General features: G+C 34.7%; 1 protein-coding gene across 2 annotated transcripts in view; it reads left to right on the top strand.

The window, feature by feature from the left end:
* The window catches only part of fgd4a (FYVE, RhoGEF and PH domain containing 4a), a 96,776-nt gene that overhangs the window by 9,609 nt on the left and 66,029 nt on the right, over nucleotides 1-21,138 (top strand). The gene's annotated exons all lie outside the window — the stretch shown is intronic.

Raw genomic sequence — 21,138 nt, forward strand, 5'->3', positions numbered from 1 at the left:
CTGATTTCATTATTGGTTGACTCAGCCAGGTCATGTTTCTGCTCTGTTTGCTGATGAGAAATAGCGCTGCAGTAATGGCATTGGAGGCTAAAACTTGTACCCAGCACACCCCTCCACCCAGCCGGGACAGTCCTGCCCATGCCCCTTCCTCTTGATCAGCTTGGCTGTGATTCAGCTGCTTGACAAACACTGCGCAGGGCTGGAGTTTCCTGACTGTTGTCTAGAGTTTCCCTCCCTGCGGCTGGAGGAATGGGGCAATCCTGAAGCTCCAGCATCGTGCCTGGGCTAGGACAGACTTCTTTTGGAGATTTTCAGCACTAAGAGCTTCTTTTAAAAAGTTTAGTATCCTGCTGGATTTTGGAAAAATCATGGATTAGTCCTAAAATATGCCATTTTTCCAATCAAAACTGAGGATTAAAGAAGCATTGAAAGTCGTAGAATCTTAACTTAATGTCAGTCTTTTTGGCATGTATTAATGGAATATTAGTTTCCAGCTTCCAGTCAACACTGATGAATGAAAAGAAAAATATTGAAGATCTTGGAATCAATCTTAACAAGATATTGTTTTTTTTAAACATGTTTTACACCATAACATGTTTTACACCATAACACTACATTACACATGTAGTTTTACAGTTAAATGACCATAAATTATCTATATTTTTTTGAATCATCATCAATGAAAGACAAAGCTTTGCAAAAACTGGAATCTTAATGGGGTGTAAAGATCTTGAAAGGTTTCGGAATTGTAACTAGGCATGGGGTGGTATAAGTTTTTGACAGTATGATAACCTTGGATAAAAATACCATGGTTTCACAGTATCACAGTATTGTCATCACTGCTATAAAAAAAAGTTCTTTATAAATCTCTGAGTAAATAACAACAACTTTTTACCCCATTGAACACCATATAATTGAAACCTTTTTTGGAACTGTTAAGATTTTGGAACAGTAAACGTGCCAGGCGAAATAATTCAAATAAATCATTGATTTCTGATCTCTTCATTGGTTTCAAAAACACAGATCTATCCACAACACATAAAAAAACATCTTAAAAAAACCTTACATATTCCTTAGGAACGGTTTAACAGAAAATGTTTGTGGTTTTAAAACCTTGACTTTTCTAAACCACAGTAAATCTTGAAACCGGTTATCTTTTTTTTTTTTTTCTCAAGTTAACACCAGTGAATAAATAAAAGATTGAACAACATTTAAACTTATAACATATAAGCATATAAAAATAATTTTGACACATTTTTTGATCAAAATGTTTATTTGATTCAGCGTCAGTATATGAAGAAACATTGAAAACCTTCAGTCTTCAAGGGTTGTTAAAAACTTTAGACATTAATTTAAACCACAAAACATTTCTTTTTCCATCAATTAATGAAGAACCTCTGAAGAACTTATAGCCTTCATCATGGGATTTTTGGATCTTTTGGAATCATAAACCATTTATTTTTCGTCAATAAATGGACAAATATAACCTTGGCATTGTTAGGGTTTTTCCATTTTTTCATTCAAAGAGTTTTGCAAAAAAATCTATTATGGAACTCTTTTGGAGCTTGATTTTGTAAACTGAGCTGCTTTTTTTTTAGAGGTGAGCACAAGAGGGATTGAGAGAGGAAGCAGTGATGCGGAGGATATTTTTGCCCATTCTCCTCCTATACAGGAAGCTGGGCTTCACTTTCTCCCCCCGCTTTCTCGTCACTTTTTTTTGTGAAACCCCTGGATTAAATCCCTCTGTGTCTTTAACTCACTTTCCGTGTGTTATTAAGTCTTGCTGATGGACAGTGATGGATTGTCTGGGCTCTGGCCTCAGGAAAGCTCTCCTCCACCGCGTCGCCTCCGGTAGGTGACCAGCAGTTCTCAGTGTAATGAGCTCCAACATGTCAGCAATGAGAAGTTTTTCAGTGACTCCGGGCATGAAAACAGCAGAGGGCTGTCAGAGAATAGAGAGGAGCCTGTTGATCCGACTCAACGCTTGAGATCTAAAAATGAATCTGAAATCGGCATCCATGTAATCGCAAAGAAACATACAATGGGGAATGGATTGCGCAAAATGAAGCATCGTCGGAAGTATTGGTTTTGGCCAACTCAAGGTAATGTTCTGTTTATATAGCTGTTAATGAGTTGACAGTAAACATGGTCTGGTGTAATATTTGGTGACTTTTTGTGGGATGAAGAGAGGCAATTAAGTTCTCTTGTTTATGATTTACTCATGTTTTGGAAACCAGACTATCACTGTATTTTAGTTTTAGTTTATTTGTTAACAGGGTCAATGCGCATTAATAAATATTACTGTAAAATGTGCCAGAATTAGCCAAGTATGGCTATTTTTCATCTGTAGACCCCTTACAGAATGTTAAACAGTCACACCTAAAAAAGAAGCACAAAATAATAACATAAAATACACTTTCATATATAAAATACAATTAAAAAGTATAAACAAAACAGACTGATGGCAGCAGAAGAGGACAAAAAGTGTCAAGAATACAGTACTAATGCTGACAATGCGGATTTGTCACTAACCAATTTTTAACACGAGACTGAAAAGAACGAAAAGTTAGTGATCTTCTAATTGTTGGTGGGATGGATTTTATTCCCTTTAGCAGCTTTCACTGAAAACACTGACTGACTAAATTGACTTTTTTTTTGAGAGGAATAATACAATCCCCTCTTTCACCACCTCTAGTTGATCAGTGAGCAGTCGTTCTAATATTCACAAAGTGATTTAGTGGTGAAGTTGGGTTATGTAAAGTCTTAATCATTAAACAGATATGTACAGATTTAATTAAATTTTCCCAATTAAGCGGGTTGTATTTCTTTAATATTGAACAATGGTGAAATTGAGCTGATTTCTTATCAAGGGTTTTTATAGATTGTTTGTACAATGATTCAAGTGGCTTCAAAGTAGTGGCTTGGGACCAAGTGGTTAAACAATGAGTGATATGAGAAATGAATGGAGTGATGATAGATTAGGGCAGCCTCACATGACATCTGACCACAAATAAATCTAAAATTTGCTAAACTGAATTTGACCCGGTTATAAACCTATTTAACCTGTGATTAAATGATAGCTTTGAATCTATCAAAACACCAAGGTACTTGTACTCAGATACAACTTGTAATCTTCCCCCTGATTCAAATACATCTGGTACTACACTTACCCTATCATTCTTAGAAAAGTACATACACACTGTTTTAGAGATGTTCAACTGTAAACAGCATTGATCTAACCAGGCTGAAAGATGTACCAACCATTCTGTGAGTTTGTTTGTAACTTGTAACACACTACTACCATGAATACATATAACAGTGTCATCCACATACATTTGTATATTATTGTTAGGACAAATAGATGGAAGATCATTGATATAAAAAGTAAAAAGTAAAGGGCCCAAAATAGATCCTTGTGGAACACCTGTGGATATACCTAAAGGGGCAGATTTGTAATTCTGTACATTAACACACTGTGTGCGACCAGACAGGCATGATTCTATCCATTTTAAAGTTTGTAAGGAGAAGTTAAAACCAACTAATCTGGACATGATTTACAGTATCGAAAACCTTCCTGAAATCAAGAAACACAGCCCCAATGACACCCCCTTATCTAATAAAGACTTTACTTTTTCGTTGAAGTCGTAATTTGCTGTCTCACTTGAGTAGTTTGCTCTGAAGCCAAACTGCCATGGATCTAAAGCAAAAGAACTATTATTTAAGTCATTTGTGTGGCGATCAGTTTTTCTGCAATCTTTGAGACTGTAGGTAAAATACTGATAGGTCTGTCACTGTATTGACTCAACACTTAAAAATGCTTGATATTTTCTCTCGTGTTCTATGAGTGAATGCACTGCTGCATTGTTTATGTACGTAATAATGTGTAAAGTACTACAGACTGAATTGGCATCTGTTAATTAGCTCAAATATTTCTTTAGCGTAGCGTGTTTGGACACAAGCCTCATATAAACTGCAGTGTAGCATATTGTGTTTTTTACTGTTTATGTGAGGATTAAGGATTGTGTCCAAAATCAGCTAACAGCTCAATCAAAACACACGTCTCTTGAGATCTGGAAACCAAAACTTATAAGTCCTCCAACTGTTCTGCTTGGCAGGAACTACTGGCCCATTATTTTGTGTGTTCACATTGTGTTGTGGGTTTGTTAAGGGCTGGTCATGGTCTATTTAAAGAAGCACAGTTTACATTGTCTCTCTAATCTGTTAAGATGGAAAGTGCCCTTTAAATATTTTTAATACAAAATAGTGCATTAGTGGTCCATTTATTAAAAAAACCTATCCATCCATCCATCTATCCATCATTCAATCGTTCTATTGATTGTTCTATTTATCAATTGTTCTATCATTCTATCCGTCTGCCTGTCTGTCCGTCTGTCTGTCTGTCTGTCTATCTATCGTTCTATCATTCCATCATTCTATCTTTCTATCAGTTTATCATTTTATCTATCGTTCTATCTTTAGTTCTATTTATCTATTATTCTATCTATCTAACTATCAATCTAGCTATCGTTCTTTCTGTCTATCTTTCTATCTATCGTTTGATCTATTTATCATTCTATCGTTCTATTTATCTATCATTCTAACTATTGTTCTTTCTATCATTCATATCTATCATTCTATCTATCTATCTATCTATCTATCTATCTATCTATCTATCTATCTATCTATCTATCTATCTATCTATCTATCTATCTATCTATCTATCTATCTATCTATCTATCTATCGTTCCATTGTTCTATCGTTCCATTGTTCTATCTATCATTCTATCTATTGTTCTATCTATCATTCTATCTGTCGTTCTATTTAACTATCATTCTATCTATTATTCTTTCTATCTATTATTATATATATATATATATATATATATATATATATATATATATATATATATATCGTTCTGTTCATCTATCGTTCTATCTATCTATCGTTCTGTTCATCTATCATTCTATCTATCTATCTATCGTTCTATCTATTTATCATTCTATCTATCTATCGATCTATCTATCATTCTATTTATCATTCTATCTATTGTTCTATTTATCTATCATTCTAACTATCGTTGTCTATCATTTAATCTATTGTTCTATCTATCTATCATTCTATCTATTGTTCTGTTCATCTATCATTCTATCTATCGATCTATCTACATATCTATCGTTCTATCTATTTATCATTCTATCTATCATTCTATTTATCTATCATTCTATCCATTGTTCTATCTATCATTCTATCTATTGTTCTGTTCATCTATCATTCTATCTATCGATCTATCTACATATCTATCATTGTATGTATCTATCTATGTAGTTTCAGAAGTATATTTTTCACAAATCTTTGTTACAACATTATACTGTAAGTCATGAACCAAACTGGCTACAAAGAAAATCAAAACCTTCTGAACTTTTTTTTAAAGTAAAGTAATATATAAAATCTGAAAAGCTGCTTTAACAAGAAAAAAAAACTGGTCGCTTTAATCACAGTGAATGACAAAATACAAATATCAAGAATCATTTACTCACTCTCTACTTAGTAGTCTCTTTATATGATCATTATTGGACACGAGAAAGTGCACTTAAGCAATTTACTCTGTTAAAACACACCGATTACAGTCGCAATCGTAGCTACCATCTACATACAGTACTTTTTATTTGCTTGATTTCCCACTTACTTAAATCCAATATGGATTTGTTCATTCAATTGTGCTTGTGCATCACTCTGAGCACTTCTGTGAAAATGATGTAGGGTAGAGCTCGACTAAATAAAAGAGAAGTTCCTCAACCAAAGACAAAAGGTCACAAGAGACGCATTTGTACGCAAGTTAAAACTAATTGTGTCAGTAATGCATCTCTGCTGACCACTTGTGATAGGATCACTGGAAATACATACTAATTACAGGTGAAGAAAGCACCAGGGTTGGTTGGTTTGACTAGGCTTCATTATTGAAAAGAGTATTCAGGGCTGTTTGAAGATGGTCACTATTGTGCCCTGTTGACCTTTTTTTTTTCAGATTTTGAAAAACATGAAAGATTTTCTCATGCACCTGAATACTGACATCACATCCTTTTTAAATATACACACTCTTTCCCGTTCTACTTCCCTTCCTAGTTTCTAATGGGAAAGCTTCCTCTTCTTTCCATTTTCTTCCCTGTTTCTCTTTCTTTCTGTGTCATTTTCCTTCCCTTTGTTTTTTTTCCCCTGTCAGTGCGTTGCATGGTTTTGGTAATGACATTTCAGTAACACTTTAGTCACAATTCATGCTAGCAACTACTGACTTACTACCTACCTATTATTAAGATACTAACTGTTTTTTTGTTTTTTTAAATAGTAGCAATATATACAGTACAATGATTTCACTTAAGAGAGCGTATATTTCCCATTGCTAAACATTTTTCTTTTTTACAAACTATAAAGTAACAGAACACAATACTAAACAAAAGTTTCATAAAATTAAATATCTGAAATAACAGTAACAATCAAATGGTAACATAAATAATATCAATAACTAAATATGCTTAGGTCAGAGAGGGTTGAATCTTTTTTATTTATTCGCTCAACTTTAGTTAAGTTATTATCAGCTGTAAATTCCTAATCAAATGAGAGGATTAAGAGGGGGAGTGCAGTGGGTTGTAAATTGAAAAATGTTTGTTCTGGGGATAGGAATTAGGTAGTAGTATTTTTATATTTCTACGAAGATTGGATGGAGCAACCTAATGCATTCAGTCCACTTGAACCAGATATTTCTAAATACATTAATTTGGAGTCCAAGGGAAAATGTAATTTTTTCCATAACATAAATATCATAACTATTTCTAGCTATTCTTGGATTGTTGGGGATTCAGTAAGTAACCAAGATATTTACTGTTTATTAGTACTTATGAAGTATGATCTTATTCTACATCCCTCACCCAAAACCTAAACTCAACTACTACCTGACTAACTATTAATAAACCGGTAATTAGTAGTTTACTGATGTAATAGCCTTAGTTAATTGTTTGCTATTAGCATGAATTGTGGCTTAATATAAAATGTTTTGTGTAATTAAATTTCAATTACATCAATTACTATTAATTTATGATTACTTTATATATATTTATATATATATATTTATATATATATATATATATATATATATATATATATATATATATATATATATATATATATATATATATATATATATATATATATACTTTAATATATAAATTAATATTAGTTTATTAAGCACGCTTCTATTAAATGAAACCTTTTTCATTATTTTTTTAATTATTATTAATGCAATATGAATTTAATCAATGTGCTTATTTCACTTATCTTATATTTTTATTTCATCATTTATTTTCAGATTTATTTTCTTTTATTTATTAGTCAGGGTTCCCACGGGTCATGGAGTTTTTGGAATATCATGGACATTTAAAAATGTCTATTCCAGACATTCCAGGGAATTTTCTATATTTTTTTTTCCATGTCATGAAATATAATGGATTTTTGGTTGTAGTTTTTAATTTTACTTTTACATTTATCATAATGTAATTCTACAATGCTATGTTTTTTTCACATTCTCACATGTATTACTTATTGTTTTGGTTTCTGTGCCATTTAATTACTTTGTTAACTTTAAATATATTAAAACAGTATGATAAAAAAAAAGTTTACAATATCAAGCAGCACAAGTTGAAGGTGAATAGGTCATGGAAAATAAGGTCATTGAATTTGACATTTGATGGCAGGATTTCAATCCAATAAATTTGTTTAGCACTAACTAAAAAGATATTTACACAAGTAAATGCAATTGAGTTGGTCCAACCTGATTTTATAAAAAAAAAAACGTTTAAATACCTTGCATTTTTATTTAACTTAAACTCAAAAGACTGATAATATCATGTATGTCTATTACTGGATGTGTCGTATATTTCAAAGTCTCTTAGTTTTATTTGATGTTATCCTAAATGAACTAAAAGAGCCATTTTAAGTAAATTTCATGAGTTACATATACAGTTGATTGAGACTGATCTCAGAACTCATTTTAGGACAGTTATTGCTCACTGAGCAAAGCAACAAACTGCATTTTTCATCTTGCTTCTAAAGTAAAGATTAAACTCTAACAAGTCTTTCTAATAACTTTAAACACCTAAGATTACTTTTATTGTCAACATTAATCTCTTAATTCAGTCCCACGCAAAGCATGCTGAAACTACAAATCCCCTAACCAGGTGGTTCACATTTCCAACACAATTCCTTCATGTTGTCCCAACATAAAATGCTTAAGATAACTTAATGGTTTACAAATTTAAGTGGACTGAACATAAAACAAATACATTGGCCAAAAAAATTACAAGCATTTTGATGTTTCAGCTCTTTTTAAACGGGTAGTTTGAACAAGCAGCAGTAATCATTTATTGAGTGTATTAACCGTTTATTTATTTTTTCTTAAGCATATTTTAAAATCTATTTCTCTTGCAATCTTTTCATCAAGAAAAAAAGGAAAATTTAAATAAACATGTCTGACTGTCCAGTAGGGGGCAGAATTGTTCTGATGCTCGTACAGAAGTCTGTGAAGTTTGCAATAACTCACTGCGCTGTCACACATAGTCATTATAAAAGAATGCTTTACAAACACAGTGCCCAAAATAAGTGACAAGTATGTGTTGCTTTGTGTTTGTGTGTTTACTGATTATTGTGTATGTTTGAGCAGTGTAAAGGAGGTGTCTGTATTAATTATACTCTTATTAAAAAACATAAATAAAAGAAATTGTTATTTGGTAAGCATAAGATTGGTTTTTCACTCAAGATTGAATGTTGGTATTAACTGGGCCAAGCTGAGGAAGATTTTTTTTTTTCAGACTCACACCCACACAAAGCTGTCTAACAGGAAATCTGAACAAGCTTGTTTGTGTTGTTATCCACGCTGGGATGTTATTTTGGTCGTCTGGTGAATTTATAACAAAGACAGGAAGGTTTTTTTTTCCTGCAAGCTGTTTATTTTGAATATTAATGAAGCCTCTTTTTAAGGAAAAATACACGCATTCTGCAGTAGTACAGTTTCAGCGACTCAACCTGTTTTTTTTGTTTTTTTACATTACAACAGACAGATGAAATGATAGATGAATTGCTTTGTTTTGATTTCATTTGCTCTTTAAATGACTGCAAATAACAGGTTCATGACTTCAGTAATAGTATACTGTCCTAATGGACATCTGTAGTAAACAATATTAGTGAGCCAGCAGAGTTTTACAGTCATTGTCAATTTAGTTATGGTATGACGCAGGTACACAAAGTATGACAAATGTGCAACAGAGATCCTGAAAGCACTTTTTATTAAAACATATCTGGATTTTTCTCTTGATATCAAATTGAGATTTAACCTCTGGGTTTTATTTATCTTAATTATTTAGATGTATAGGTCAGTACTGTGAGGTTGAGCTAGTATTTACTGATGGATTTGCCTCATCCAGATGGGGGAAGAAAACATAAAGAAAACATAAGAGTTGTATCATCTTATTTCTTTTGTTTGCTTATTTGTTTTTTATGTGTTGTAACTTTGAGAGAGTTCACGCAAAATAAAAATTGCAGCTTAGATTAGCTGAAAACCTGTAATCATTGACTTCAGGAAAAACAAATACTACAGAACTTTCATCAAAATATCTTCTTTTGTGTTCAAAAAAGAAAGAAAGTCAAACAAGTGTGTGACAAGTAAAGGGTCAATAAATAATGACAGAAATTTCAGTTTGGGATGTATTACCCCTTTAAATCCAAGATTAGACCTTGAATGGATGTATGAATAGATAGACCGTGAGACAGATGCAGGGAAAGGTGGATGGGTATGGGGTGGATGAGTGAATGAGCATGGATGGACATATGGACGAATGGTTTTACTGATACATTGATTGGTGTACAGGATGATTGACTGACAGATGGATAGTAGAATGGACAGCTTGATTAGTGGTTGGATAGGATGGATGGAATATTTGAGGGATGGATGGATTGATGGATGGATAGACAGACAGATTGATGTATGTTTAAATGAATTGATAAATCTATGCATGAGTTCATAAACAGATAGAAGAATTGACAGCTGGATGGTGGTTGGACGAGATGGATGGAATATCTGAGTGATGGATGGATGGATGGATGGATGGATGGATGGGTGGGTGGGTGGGTGGTCAGACAAATTAAGTCATGGATGGATGGATGTACGGATGGATAGACAGATTGATGTATGTTTAAATGCATTGATAAATATTTGGATGGGTGGGTGGACGGACGGACAAATTAAGTCATGGTTTTACTGATAAAAGAAGTGGTGTACAGGATGATTGGCTGACAGATGGACAGAAGAATGCACAGCTGGATTAGTGGTTAGATAGGATGGATTGAGTATTTGATAGTCAGATTGATGCATTGAGGGATGGACGAATTAAGTGATGGATGGATGGATGGATGGATGGTTTTACTGATAAATTAATTGATGTACAGGATGATTGACTGACATATGGATAGCTGGTTGGATGGGATGGATGGAATATTTAAGAGTTTGATGGATGGATGGATGGATGGATGGGTGAACGAACAAATTTAGCCATGGATGGATAGATAGACAAATTGATGTTTGTTTAAATGGATTGGTAAATATAAGGATGATAGATGGATTCATAGATGGATGGATGGATGGATAGATAGATAGATAGACAGATTGATGCGTGTTTAAATTGATTGATAAATATATGGATGGATTGATGGAATCAGACCGATGGATGGGTCGGTGAATGAATGAATGAACATGGACGGAAGGTTTTACTAATAAATGAATTTGTGTACATGATGATTGACTGACAGATGGACGGAAGAATGGACAGCTTATAAGTGGTTGGATAGGAAGGATGGAATTTTTGATCAGATTGATGCATTGAGGGGTGGACGAATTAAGTGATCGATGTCTAGATTAATAAATGAGCATGGATGGATGGTTCTACTGATAAATGAATTGATGTACAGGATGATTGACTGACAGATGGATAGAAGAATGGACAGCTGGGTAGCTGGTTGGATGGGATGGATGGAATATTTGAGAGATTGATGCATTGATGGATGGATGGAAAATAGGTGATGGATGTATAGATAGACAGATTGGTGTATGTATAAATCGATTGATAAATACATGGTTGGATGGATAGATCGATTCATAGATAGATAGAAGGACAGACTGATGGATGGATGGATAAATTATTTGGAAGTATTGGTTACAATGAAATAATTATTTATTTTTAATTTATAGAAGCATCCTTCATTTAGGCTTAATGAATGTATTAGTACAGTTGGTGTGGCCTAAATCATGTTGACTGTGAAAGCAGCACGTCAAAAGATCATTTAGATGCATCTGCAGGGAATAATGTCAGTGTAAAGACATGGCCTCGGGCTCCATTTACTACCAGTCATGGAGGGGGAGGAGTGATCGTATTGATGGAGCAGGAGATGAGGGCAGGGGTGTGAGTGAGCTGGGTATGGGGGAGATGGGGAAATGGGTTGTGTGCATTTGCTGGGATGTGACCTTAATAATGTGTAGTCATCAAAGGGCAAGAATGGTGGCATTCCTTTGCGTGTGATGAGTAAGTTGTCAGACTAGTGAGTGAGAACAGGGACTACAAGAAGAAGTGTGACTAGAAAGAGGTCAGGGGTGTTTAGCCTGACTGGGAGAATTAGCACCAGGGTCATCACACCATGACATATGACAGAAATAATTATAACATCTATGGTCAAATATTAAAGTGTTGATCGTGTGTGTTTGGGTGTGGATATATTTGCAGGCATGTTGGTAATTCGTTGAGACACTGTCACCTGAGGCTTTACTGCATCACAGAGCACTATTTAGACTGCAGATTTACAGTCATCAGAAACTATAATTAATTCAAATGGAAAATGATGTCAATGAGATTTTAAATGACTATGTACAAGCCAGCACTTTTTAATCTGTTTTCTTGTCAGTGATTTCTTTTTTAAAAGAACTGTTTTGTGACAATCTAATTCTTGCATCATCTATTTTCCGGTCACATCCAGAATAAGGTGTTTTTAAGCCACCACTTTGTATTTTCTCGAGATTTTCAATCAGGTTTAGATCAGGACTCTGGGCTTCAATTCCAATATTTCAATATTTTTGACTTCAAGAAGATGCCTATTTTGCCATAGGTTCGTCTACCTGCATGAAATTTGCTGGATGGAAACAGGGAAGGAAATAAATGTTGCTGAGGAGCTTCTGATAAATATTTAGATGAACAAGAGGCCTAATTCCTGCTGCAGAAATCCCCACCAAACTATGAAATATCCTCTTCCAAATTTCTCTGATGTCTTTTGACACCTTGGCTTCAGTCTTTCCCCAGTTTGACAAAGAACATAATATTTTCCATTGGAACCTAATAAAATAAACTCACTTTTATTGTTTGAGTGAACTTTGGACCAGTTGTCAACATGCAGATTTTCTGAATTGAAACACTGTGTATTAATATAAATAGATACCATTTTCAGTGCTGAGCTGGCTAGCAATCTTAGCTGCAGTGTTGAACCAGTTGCCTGGTTGACATTCTCTGCATGATGATAATTCTACATTTGTCTTTCATGGACGATCAGTCTTTTTGGGGAACTTGAATGAGTTAGAGATGTTGCAGAGGTGCAAATATTTGAATCATTAACTTCTCTTGCATTGTCATTTCTTTGGTCTTCATCTTGGCCAGGGGTGCCCAAACGTTTTCTTATGAAGGGCCAAAAACCAAACTTGGTTGAGGGTGGTGGGATGAAAGTAAATATACCAAACTTTTACATTGAAGTTGCCATGGTAATATCCTAATTTATTCAGATTTTAAAATAAATAGAAAAAATACTTTATTGTATTAATAATAAAATATAAAAAAATTTACATCCTTGATGAGCTTTTCATTGATTTGCTCATCGATGTCTTGTGCATTGTCCTCTATCTTCGAGTGACAGTATTTACATGTAAAAAAATCTGATTTATGCACAATATTTAATTGAAACATTTAATTTCAGTTAAACATTTAATTTCAGTTTGCTTTTTTGTAGCTCAACAATGAAATAGACCAACAAACAAAAGGTTACTTTAAATTAGAAATGATGATCTCTGTTAAAGGCATTCTCCCCAACCTTTTCCCTCTCATGTATTTATTTTGTTGATTAAGTTTCATATTCATAAGTGTAAAATTTCCAACAAAAAAAAAAACCTGTTTTACTTTGTTTTATAAGGAACTGAAAAATTATATTTGTACTATTCAACAAAGTGCTAATAGATAGGCCATTAAAAAAGGTCCTGCTTGTTTGTAATTGTAAGAATTTAATTTAAATCCTCATGCTTTTGTTTTTTTTGTGTTTGTTTTATTTCTTATTTTTGTGCAGTTATTATTATTTACCTTCTATCACCCTGGCATTATTTTATTTTGTTTGGTCTATTGTCATGTATCTGTTGTTTAAAGCATAATCAAAAAAATACATCCCTCTTTGCCCAGATGAGATGGCAGGCCAAATCAAAGATTACCATGGGCCAACTTTGGCCCTCGGGCCTTAGTTTGGGCATCTCTGATCTTGGCAAACAGCTGTCAGAATGTTTTGGTGAATTTAGAAGGTTTCTCCATTCTACAAAGTCAGTGGAAATTGGATTGTCACGTCGGTATCCATTTTAAAATATCTAATTTAAGTGAATACCTCATTTAAATATATGTAACTTGTGAATTGAAGCTTATTTATGAACTAATTTCGAGAGGAACACGTGCTTATGATTGCTTGCGGCTGGTCCCCCATTATCCAATTTATGATTCACCAATCAGGTGATTCCTAAGCCACTATAAATGCCCTAAGTTCCATATAACAGCCATCTTCGTTTTGAAGAATCCCCCCTTCCACCCCTATTCCTCCTCCTTTCCTAGATGGGTGACATGGTGGCCCAGTGGTTAGCACTGTTGCCTCACAGCAAGAACTTCACTGGTTCTAGTCCTTACCAAGCCAGCCGACGTTTTGTGCAGAGTTTGCACGTTCTCCTCATGCTCACGTGGGTTTTCCCCGGGTTCCCCGGTTTCCTCCCACCGTCCAAAAACATGCACCTTAAGTTAATTGACTAAATCCAAATCAGCACCATAGACATGCACCTAGTAAGTAGTTACCTCTTAAGAGCAATCACTATCTGTTCACTAGCTACTACAGCAGTGCAGTTCTCAAGATCTACCTGAGTTCAAACTCCCCTCTCACCTTGCAAACGGGAGGGAGCCCCAGGTCCGAGGATGTTATGAGCTCAGGGCTCTTTCCTGGGACAGCATGGCAAACAAGCTTTATAATCTATCATCAGCTAAGTGTGAACTCTTGAATTAGAAGAAATTTTCACAAAAAGTATAAAAAAAAAAATAAAAGTTTTTTTTTCTTCATATATTTGAAATTTATTTTCTTTTAAATGATTAGGATCCCATATTTAAGTCAGTAATTTTGAATAAAAGTAAGGCATTTCAGCAACTGACTAATAACCTTTTGATTCCCATTGAAGTGAAATTACCGAACCTAAACATAGGACCATGGTGAATATGACTAAGGGAAAAAAGTCAGGTTTTTGCATTTAAACTCTTCTTTTGTTGTCTTCAGTGTCCTTCACAAATCATTCTCATATAATTAATTTTGAAACAGTTATTTGTTTTACAAATTCATCTCCGTTTATATGCACCCAAATAGGACAGTGGATTTACCATGTTGATAAATGACAACACTCTACAGTACTTTGATATTATACAGTACATACACACTTTGTTTCATCATCCAATAGTGTGAGAATATTGTAGGTGGTGACAGTGCCCATCACCCTCTTCCCCTTCTCCTTCCCCCACAAATCACTGACTCATCTGTATTCCTCCCATGTGGCCCGGTCCGTCTTTCATCACATGACCAGTGCGTGCCCTCCAATAAAATCAGCCTCATTTTCACCCCTCTGCTTAAATAAAACGATACATGGACTCCAGTGATCTGTAGAGAAGAGCTGGCATTCTCCAAATATCATACCCACTCATCAATATTCCCCTAGTTTTTCCTCTCAAACATCACCCCACCCCCTTTGTTTGTTGGCCAACCCCTCCAGCATCACAATAGGAGTAATTGTCCATGCAATAAACGCACACACATTGGCACATAAAGATGGACAGACAAGAGCGTGTGGCGTTTCCCTGCCATATGCCGTCCCTCCTCTGGAATGTGATTATCCTCTGTGGAGAAAGAGAGAGAGAGAGAGAGAGAGAGAGAGAGAGAGAGAGAGAGAGAAAAAAAGCGGAAAACACAGTCTGCGGGCGGGGGGGGGGAGCAAGGGGGAAATAAAAAGGAGGAGGAGGAGCAGTAAAGCAAGTGTAGAGATAGAAAGAGAGAGAGAGGAAGGATGGAGGATGCAGAGTGTGTGGTTGCACGGCTAGAAAGGGAGGGTTCATGAGAGGGCTGGTGCGATTCTTTGGATAAGGACGACGGCTGTGTTCCTCGGAAGTGGAAATCTCGAATCCAAACCAAGACTCGCATCAGGTCAGTGCTGTTTCTTCCCATGTAGAGACCAGCGTTGTGTTCACACACAGCTGACCACAGTTGAGAAGGGCTGTGGCTCTTGAAGCTCCTGCAACAGACCTTGCAGCTTTTAAACAGCATGTGTGTTTTTGACATGCTGTTGTCAAGGGAGATTTATTTTAAACTCATTGAACATTGAAGCATGTGTGTGTGTGTGTGTGTGTGTGTGTGTTTTTGAGAGAGAATGTGGGTGGATCTGAATGATGCTTTTATGCAAAGCCTATAGCAGTAACATATTTAATCTGCAATTTTTTTTTTGTACTCTAGTCTTAGCGATGAGTGAATGAGATGTGTGATTGCGAATGCAGACACAGATGCAGAAACAGATGGATGTGAAAACGGGTCAGGGTGGTAGCAGGTGGAGATCTGTCTGTGTGTGTGATAGGTGTCTAGCCACCAGCAAACAGCACACAGCTATCAGATTAAGCAGAGGAGTATATCTTTACTGGATCAAGGGAGTGTTAAGACTCATTAACATGCCTAATAAGACATGTGTAGTGTGCAAAGCCTTCACAGATAGCTAAGACTGCTTTAGCACCTTGGTTTAAGTGGTTTTTATCAATAGCACGATGTAAACTTTGTTTCAGATGGTTCTCTTTAAATATAGACATGCCTTGGGGGTGGACTTTTACATTTACTTTCAGAATACTTATTCTTTTAAAATGTCTCATGCTGATCTGCGTTGGAATCGGATTTTGCTTAATATTTTAGTGAGGTTTTTAGTTTTTCCCATCATTTATTTATTTTGGGGTCAATTTAGTGAGTCCTCTGTATGCAAGCATCATTTTTTGAAATGACTCTAGTCTGTGATGGTTTCTGCAAAACAAAAATAAAACAATTAAGCAACACAACTGTTTTCTCCATCAGTGATAATACTAGGAAATGTTTCTGAAGCACTAAATCCTTATTTTAGAATGATTTCTGAAGGATTATGTGATACTTAAGAGTGATAATGTTTAATCACAGTTAAATGTTTAAACTGTTCTGTTAAATTTTTAATAATATATAGAAATATTAGTTAGGGGCTGCGCAATGTATCGTTTCTGCATCAATATCACAATGTGTGCATCCACAATAGTCACAAGGCAGGACGTGCAATGTTGAGTTGGGATTATAATTAACTAAAAATCACATGATTTGTTGAATCATTTTGAATTTTAACCATTATCTATTAGTGTGAAAAATCGTTTTACTCAGATGTGTTTTTTAAGGCCTGTGACTAAGATTTAAAGCATATTTAAACCATTTGGGAACAAGATATTTTGCAGTTTGCTGCTTTACCAAAGATTAATTGATCTTAATTATTTATCAAATAAAAACTATAGTGTTATTTTAGATTTAATAATTGATTTTCTTTTCCTCAATATTGTAATATTCTACCAAAAACCATAAACAACTGTTTATTTAGTTTTTATCAGTGCTTAAATTGTTTAATTACATGTTTATATATACATTTTGGATATATTTTATGCAGATGCACTCCCCTACAAAATCATCCCATTCAAAGTAATGTTGTGAATTTTTCTTAAACAGTTACTTAAAGGGCACCTATGATGAAAATCATCTTTTGTAAGCTGTTTGGACAGAACTGTGTGTAGGTATAATGTGTCCACAGTCATATTGGAGTGATATAAACACAATAAATCTCTTTTTTTATTTCCTAATGTAAAATAGGATCCAAATCCCTCCCATTTTGAGGCCCACCACAACGTGGAATAGGAGTGAGGTTTCCCCGCCCACCGAATTGAATGGCAGCCACGTATTAGCATGTCTCCGTAGTAACGAGTATAATCAACAAGACAGGATGTACGCAAAGCAACTGGGATTAAAAGATCTGTTAAGCCCGCTGTGATCATCAATCATTATCAAATGTGATCAAGAATGAGTTTTGCAAGTTTAAAACGTTTCTAAAACAGAGCATGTTTCTAATGAATTACAGCGATTTTACCATCTTTATCACCATAGCCGCATGTCAGTACAAAGACTGATATAAAAGAAGATGCTCCAATCCCAGTTTGTGGACGTTAAATCAGGTTTATTTTGTACATAAACATAATTGATATCCATACAGAAGTGGATATTAACGTCTATCCTGTCGCATTTGCGTGCAAAAACAGTGCAAAGTTCTTACTGTAGTATTTCTCACAAAGGTTACGTGAGATCTGCTTCCTTCATATCTGTCACTGTGCTGTTTATCTGACGCAGCCAAGGTGGAGATTGAGGCACACTCTGACATGCATGTGGGAACTGCGGGTGGGGAGAACCAGCATTAAAGGCATAGACAACAAGCTACATGGTTGTTCAAAGCAGAAAAAGCCAATATTCTGAATAGTATAATAAATCTGATAGGTGTTTTGAGCTGAAACTTTACAGACACATTCTGGAGACACAAAAGACTTATCTTAAATCTTGAAAAAGGGGTAAAATACAGTAGGTGTTCTTTAAGTCATATTGTGAAATGATATTCATATCGCAGAAATACAAAATATCGCAATGTCAGTTTTTTCCAATATCGTGCAGCCCTAATATTAATGTTTTTACTGTGTTTTTGATTAAATTAGGTCTTGGAGGTCTTGGGTTTTTTCTGAAACACCAAAAATATTACAGTAATAGTGTGTATTTTTCACTTTTATAAAGCTGTAGCATAATGAATAATATATATTTTTGCATCCATATTTGCAACTTTTGATCACATCATCGTCAAAGCAAATCTGATCTTAGTTTGTATCCTCAGATGCTCTCTCTAATCTTAATTCTGTGTAGGAGAAGCACTGGTAATATAGTGGGAGTTGTCATTTATCTCACCTAAGGATAGTGGCATCTCTCTGCAGCCTTGCGTGAGCGGTGGATTGTGTCTATAAACGATGACCTCACTTCCACCCACACTGTCTTGTACTGAGAAGAGCGTGCACAGAAATGCTGTTGTATTATTATCCGCTTCTCACTGCTGAACATGTGACCGTTTTCTGTTGTGAAGTAAATCATGCTCATGCGAGAAGCACAAAGCAGAACTCCGCTTCAGGAAAGTGACATAAAAACAAGCGCAAAAAAAGAGAAGTGAGTTTGATATATATATCAAGCATCAAAGAATGTTGTGTGGGGGGTTTTGTAATTCATATTCTGAGCTCATTATATTATTTTGTTCGTGGGTTTCCTCCAGGTGTTCCAGTTTCCCCCACAAGTCCAAAGACATGCGCTATAGGTGAATTGAATAAACTAAATTGGTCGTAGTGTGTGCGTGTGTGTGTGTGAATGAGTCTGTCTATGGATGTTTCCCAGTACTGGGTTGCAGCTGGAAGGACATCTGCTGCGTAAAACAAATGCTGGATAAGTTGGCGGTTCATTCCGCCGTGGCGACCCCAGATTAATAAAGGGACTAAGTCGAAAAGAAAATGAATGAATGATATTGTGCATTTTAAATATAATCTGGAGAATGTAAAAATGCCACCATTTACTTATGAAAGTCCATGAAGTGATACTGTACATTTATTATGTTTGTCATTTAGTTATTTGCCCACCTCATGGCTCTTATAAAGGAATCTATTCAGCATACCCCTCACAGTGTTATTATTTTAGCTGCTGAGTGTACATTTGTAATTGTGTTGCATTATGGGATGGTATGAGCACACATGACGACTTCCACTACAAATGGCTGTCCCCTCAAATAGTGTGTGCTTTCAGATGCAGCCAATGGGATTTGGCATTAGGAATCCACTTTGGAACCACCCAGAACACCTTAGCAACTGTATAGCAACACCTTCACAGCACTTAGGCATCATATTGGTGATTTCTACACAAGCATGCACTCTCAAATCCTTAAGAATAGGAACATTTTAATAAATTTAACTGCATTTGTTTTGCTTAGGTGACAAAATAAGGCTTTGTTTATGACCTGAACTTTTTAAATATTGTAAATCAGCGTACGCAAACATCGAAAGCAGGCAAAAATGATTACCAACAACTGTAAACAACACTGGCTTCCACACAATTCCAACACAAATCGATTAAGCAACCTAAATAATTTTCACAAATTTAAGTGGTTTGAACATAAAACAATTAAGTTATCCCAAAAAACACCTCAAGAATTGTGTTGATTCAGCTCATTTTATTATTATTTTTATTAAGAACTTTCAAATAGTACAAACAACAAAGACAAACAAACAAACAAACCCTAAGAGCTGCCAATTAAATAAAATTTACAAATGTATCTTTTCAACAAAAAAAAAAAAAAAAAAAAAGACAAAACTCCCTAAAAATAAAAATTTTTTAGAGTTTGTGTAGAAAGGTTTGGAGAGTTTCCCAAAGTCTCCTGAATTTGTCCTGTTTGTGGTTGAGGTCATAAGTAGGGCCAGACAGAATCTGCGGACATTTTTTGCTATTTCTATTTTGAAAAATCTGTGGATTTATGCGGAATGATTTTAGGAGTATCGTAACTAAAAACTTAATTAATGACGTAAAATAACACATTTTTAACTTTCATTTATTGTTTACAATGCAAATCCAATTAGATCCACTTATTTGGTAAATAAAGCAAGTCTCTCATATAAAATATATCCACTAAAAGACAGAAAATATTACTTTACAAACTGTATTGTACATAAATGATATGAACATTTTGATACTATTATTATAATATTAGTTTGAATAAAAATAATAATTGAATAAACATAAATGTACACATATTTACATTGTAAATAAACATACTCAATGATTGGCTAAAAATCTACGGATTTCTGTGCGCGCAAATTCTGTGTGGGCCTAGTCATAAGTTAACTTTTCCAAAGGAAGAAAGATTGAAAACTGAGAAATCCACATGGAAAAGTTAGAAGTTCAGAAGTAGACCATTTTAGTAATATACATTAGCCAGAAATGTAGGAGTTGTAAACAGAGGTTTGAGATAAGTCAAAAGGTCTTCAGAATTATCATTCCTGAAAAGAAAGTGAGTGGGAGAAAATAAAACATGTTCTTATTATCTCCTGGATTGCTGAATGAACCGCTCTCCAAAATGGTTGGATGTGAACACAGGACCAAAATACATGAAACAAAAATGTGCCCTTACAAGTTTTGCACTTAAATGAGGCCGGAACAAACTGGGAACATTTTATGCAGACGAACAGCTGTAAAATAAATTCTGTGATAAAATGTCAAATTTTGTATGGAATTCGAGGTACATTTTGGAACACTCACAGATCTTGGACAAATCTTCAGAGTTAAACCGAACTCCTAGGTCCCGTTCCCATAGTGGTTTCAAAGAATCATAAACTGAGGAATCAAATTAAACTAATAAGGCATATAATTTAGAAATAAGCCCTTTAAAAGTACTGACTGACAGCATGTTTTTTTCCAGTACTAATAATTTAAAATGAAACTGGTGTTGCTTTTAAAAGGGAGATTCAGCTCATTTTAAATAAATAGTCTGAACAAGCATTAAACATAATATTTTAAGTGTAGTCCGTTGAATTTTATTCATTTATAACCAGGTATAATTATATTTTATTCCCAAAAGCAAGGGTTTCTAGAGTCTCTCACCCTGAGAC

This window comes from Danio aesculapii, chromosome 18, assembly GCF_903798145.1.
Source record: "Danio aesculapii chromosome 18, fDanAes4.1, whole genome shotgun sequence".
NCBI lineage: Eukaryota > Metazoa > Chordata > Actinopteri > Cypriniformes > Danionidae > Danio > Danio aesculapii.